The following is a 5,381-nucleotide window of genomic DNA, read 5'->3' as shown; positions in this document are numbered from 1 at the left end:
GCGCAATAGCGCTTGCACGGCCTTCTTCTGTGACGGTAGGTCCTTTCGATGTTGTAGAATTATTTTTTCGGATAGCGGTTGGTCATCCAGTTGGTCAAGTGCGAGGCGAAGGCATGCCCTCTGGGAACTGTACTGCGGGCAGGCACACAACATATGGCCAATTGATTCTTCAAGGCCGCAGTGGTCACAGGTTGGGCTGTCGGTCATCCCTACGCGGAATGCATAGGCTTTAGTAAAAGCAACGCCCAACCAAAGTCGATATAAAAGTGTGGCGTCTCTACGGCGAAGCTGTGATGGCGCTCGAAGACTTAGTGTGGGATCAAGTGAGTACAGTCGCGTGTTTCTTAAATGTGGCTCATAACATTGCGACGCGGTGCACTGCCGAGCAAGTAGGCGGAGCTTCCGTGCTGCGTCAGTTCTAGAAAGAGGAATTGGGACGTGGCGCTCCTCAGTATGGGCTGAGCGGGCAGCGTGATCCGCCCGTTCATTGCCAATAATCCCGGAATGACTTGGAAGCCACTGATAGGTTATTTCGTGGCCTGCATCACTTGTATGTTGTAACGTTTCTGTAATATGGAATACTAGCTGTTCGTGCGCTCCGCGTCGTAAAGGTGACAGTAGAGACTGCAGTGTCGCCTTCGAATCGCAGAATATTGTCCATTTGTGTGGTGGTTCATCACCAATGTGTTGAAGGGCAGTAAAGAGCGCTGCGAGCTCTGCTGCCATCGATGTTGTGGCGTGAGGCGTCTTAAATTTGATTGTTGTAGCTTTCGCTGGTATGACGATTGCCGCCGCGGAGCTGCTTGGAAGAACAGATCCATCAGTGTAAATATGCGTAGAATCACGGTAGTTCTCGTACAAATGTAGTAGCGTGAGCTGTCTAAGGGCTGGCGATGATAGATCAGCTTTTTTCGAGATACCAGGTATAGCGAGGTTGATTTTTGGCTGAGCGAGGCACCATGGAGGAATCGAAGGTCTCGCAGCCGGGGTGAAACAAGCTGGCAATGATTCATTATATGCGGTTATCGTATGGCTGAAAGATGTGAGTGGTCTGTCCGTTGTTAGGGAAGCCAGGTGGTGACGGGGAGTCCTGGCCAGTTGCCTTATATGTGTCCTGAGTACTTCAATTTCAGTGTGGGTCCTGACAAGGTGGTCTCCAGCGATTGCTATCGTAGCCACTGTTGAAGCACTCTGAGGCAGGCCTAGACAGATCCGGAGCACTTGACCCTGAAGACTTTGTATTGTGCGCACATTTGTTTTGCCTGTGTTGCTTAGTGGTGGCAAGCTGTATCGCAGAAATCCTAGAAAAAGCACCCTGTACAGTTGCAACATGGCACTTGGCGACATTCCCCAGGTCTTGCCAGCAAAAAACTTGAGCAGGTGACAGATGCCTGTCAACATTTTTTTCACGTATGATACGTGTGGGCTCCGTGACAAGTCCCTGTCGATTATGACACCTAGGAACTTGTGCGATCGGACCCGTCGTATTATTTGGCCATGTATCATTACACTGTAATTGGCCAGGGGTTTGCGCGTAAATGGCACTAGTGCGCATTTCTCTGAGGAAATTTCCAGGCCTCGATTACGGAGGTAGATAACAGTTTGTGTGGCGGCTCTCTGAATTCTCGCTCTCAACTGTAGGCGTGTTACTGCAGACGTCCATATGCAAATGTCATTGGCGTACATTCATAGCCTGACTGTGGTTGGCACGTGCTCAAGGAGAGCAATTAGTGGTAGGTTAAATAACACAGGGCTAAGTACACCGCCCTGGGGACGCCGTGGTAGCTGTAATGTAGAGAAGTATGGCCTCCCTCGGTGCTTACAAAGAAGGATCGCATCGATAGATAGCTCCGTATCCATTGAAACATCCGACCACCCACTCCTACCTCTGCGAGAGCAGAGAGGACGGCTTCATGCGTAACGTTATCATACGCCCCTTTAACGTCGAGGAATAAAGAAGCGCAGAGACGCTTACGGCATTTCTCATGTTGAATGCAGGTGACCAGGTCGATGACGTTATCGATCGATGATCGACCGCGTCGGAAGCCCGCCATGGCATCTGGGTAGGTGTTGTGGTACTCCAGGCACCACTCCAGACGTCCTAGGACCATCCTCTCCATTACTTTGCCCACACAGCTCGCCAAAGCGGTCGGGCGATAGGATGAGAGCTCCAACGGTGATTTGCCAGGCTTCAGCAGTGGAACAAGGCGACTTGTCTTCCAGGTTGTTGGTAGCGTGCCATTTCTCCAAGATTCATTGTACACCTCGAGGAGAACTCCTCTCGCTCGCTCCCCCAGATGACACAGAGCTCGGCAGGAAATTCCGTCAGGTCCTGGCGCTGATGTGCGGCTACACAAAGCTAATGCTGCCTTAAGTTCGTGGACTGAGAATGGTAGATCCAACCGGTGATCACGTGGTGGCGGACAGCTGCTCGAAGGTGATAGAATGTTGGTAGGTGTGAGTTGGCCGGATAGTCTGGCGCAGAAATCCTCTGCCACGTCAATTTGTTTGTTTTTGTTTGACAGTCTGCTACGCACTTCAACCCCATTTAGGCTTACTGCACTAGACTAAACCTATATAGTGACGCAGTTAGCGAAAAACAGCTTCGCCGTCCAGGCCTTGTTAATAAGAGTTAAGTACCTGTACTGGGAGATGTTTACGATGCTTTCTATGAGCCCAAGCACTATTATAACTTATCTCGGTAGTTTCTGGGCACGCTCGCCGCACCTAGCTTTGTGACGAAAAGCACCTCGGCCGTGTGACGCAGTTTCGCGTGTACTGAATAATACCGGGACAAGTTTTGGCGTTTTTTCTAACCCCAGACATTGTTGTAACTAATTTTGTCACTTTTGTTTGGGTGCTTTTCAAGCACAGTGGCCGCGCTTGGCGTAGTGGCGCAGTTAGCGAAAAGTAGCTCGGCTGTCTTCCGCAGTTAGTTTTGCGTGTACTAAATCTTACGGAAAGAAGTTCGTGACGCATTCTCTGACCCTAAAAAAATAGTGTAATTCATTTCGTAATTTTTTGGGATACTTGTGAGGCATGCTTGCCACGCCTGGGGTTGTTAAGTTGTTGGTAGAAAAGCAAGCTGGCCTTGCTTACTTTTGCGTGTACTGAATTTTAGTGGCACCAGTTTGTGACGCTTTCCATGGCCCTGCAACAACATATACCTTATTTTGGTACTCACGCTTGTCAAAAACAAGAGGAGCGATTGCCAAGAGTGATAACGCGGGACTATGTTGCTTGCGCCGGCAGGACGCGGCAAAGATAACGCCGAGGAGCTCAGGAACTTCACATTTCTGTCTTCTGAGCGACTGAAAATAGGCTTTGCACCCACGAATTTGTCTTGAGTGGGACTAGAATGCATTCTGCGAGCGTGTACCGTGGTCTGGCTGAGAGCCTGTGTTGTAGCCACCTCTGTGTACTTGCCTTACCATCGCGTCGACTGAGGCCAAATTGTTTTGGAAACGCGCAGTCACCGGTGTATTTGTGCTCTTAAAGTGCAGAAAATAATGTCCGCGAAGGGAGGGATGCTTGAAAACGGGATGTTTTCTTCAAATTTTATGGCAAGATTTGCGAGGAGTCTATTTCCTACGAAATGTATGTAAAAGTTAACTTATCTCTAATGCCGATTATTCACGACTTACGCACGTTTCGCCTCTACACGCAGTATTCCTGTCAAGTTAATATACCAAAGTAATACATGCTTGTAATTTACTTTGTCTTTTCAGCTGATGGCATCCGGGGGAGATTCGTACGGCAACGACAGCTGCTTATCTTGTGCCACAACTTTGGTTCAATGCACGAGAAGCCAGGAACGAGCATTTATCTAGAGCAAAATAAACATTTCAGAAGACGTCTTGCGTTTTCTTTATGAAATTGCACGTGACACAGATTCCGTGGAGGCTTGTAAAGATGGTTCGCAATAACTTTTGCTGAATCATAAAACGATTACGCGCCAAAAACGCACGTGGTTAAGCAGTAAAAGCGAACGAAAAAAAAAAACTACCGCGCCGATCAGCGGAGCCGGCGGGTCGTGTACCAGTTGGCATTCAAAATGCGCGCGCACAAAAACGAAACCGGAGGTGTTAATGCCATCCGCTGGGTGCGCTGCAGTTGATTCGGCCGCTGGGCTCTATTGGAGTGTCCGATAGCTGCTGAGATAGCTGCAGAGCTGCTGAGAAGCCCGCGTGAGCACTCTGAGATGACATTCAGAGTGCGCCGGTGTATGCGAACGCTCAGAATGGTTCACTCGTTGGCTACACGCCGAGTGACCTACTCAGTGACCCAAGTTGGCGAGAGATGCACTGAAGAGTAGCAAATACAAATTGCATTTGTGCCGCAGCTTACTACAGCGTTGGACTACTGTCCTGGAGGAGCCCGTGGGAAACGTGTTCCATTCTGCCCAGCACTAAAGCACTTGATACACGTATTCCTCAACAGGTTAGCTACCGCCAACCCACTCTTCACCTCCGCGCTCCCACCTGCTGGCCCCTTCAGCTTGTGGCCTTAACTGGAACTTACATAGTTCCGGCTTCTGGTTTTAGCCAGAAGCGATGCCACTCGTGCATTAATGAGTGACCATGGGAGAAACAAAAGTTAAGGAACTGGAAATCGCGGAAGTGTAACAACGGTGCATTCGCAATGGCAGTTCCGTAGTTACTGAAGTAAATGTCGTTTATTGTAAAGGGGCACATACCTAATGATACAAACACAGTGATTGGAGTCGGTATGAGAGAGGTCCATTTAAGAGCAGCAGAAACCGAGTGCCACGTACACAGTATTTCAAGTCAGCGTCAGTGGACGGACGGACGGACGGGTCGCAGAAAGTGCGCCTAGTATGCTGATATTGCTAATCATATTAAACATATTCACGCAGCACCTGGGTCCTTAACCGCGTCCACTGTGAAGCGGAATGTGTCAGTGCTTTTTCCTTCGGCTATGTAAAAGCTAACAGTTCGTTTGCAAAGAAAAAAGAAGGAGAAATCAATGGACATTCACATTGAGGAACAAAATATTATTGAAGACAACAAAAACTGAGAATACCTCATTTTAATATTAAAGTACTTGCTTTCATTGATCCTCACTATCATCCAAGTAACATTCTCGTAATATTTCCTCCAATCCTCGTTCAAATGAACTCTAGCTTTTTTCCTCACAATGTTATAAAAACATGGGAGACAACATTATTGAGAAAAATTCCTTCTAACAAAATAACGCATTCACAAGGTACACTTTGGGGATGCGTGAACTCTCGGGTGCAACATTATAGAAATCGAAAGCCTAACTATTGCATATACTAACTGTAAATATGTTTATTTCAAAGTTAATTGAGAACCTCGGCACTGACTTACACCACCGTGAACACACGCACTGCATATGAT

This window comes from Dermacentor albipictus, chromosome 5 (genome assembly GCF_038994185.2).
Source record: "Dermacentor albipictus isolate Rhodes 1998 colony chromosome 5, USDA_Dalb.pri_finalv2, whole genome shotgun sequence".
NCBI classification, from domain to species: domain Eukaryota; kingdom Metazoa; phylum Arthropoda; class Arachnida; order Ixodida; family Ixodidae; genus Dermacentor; species Dermacentor albipictus.
Note: the sequence above shows the minus strand (reverse complement) of the source record.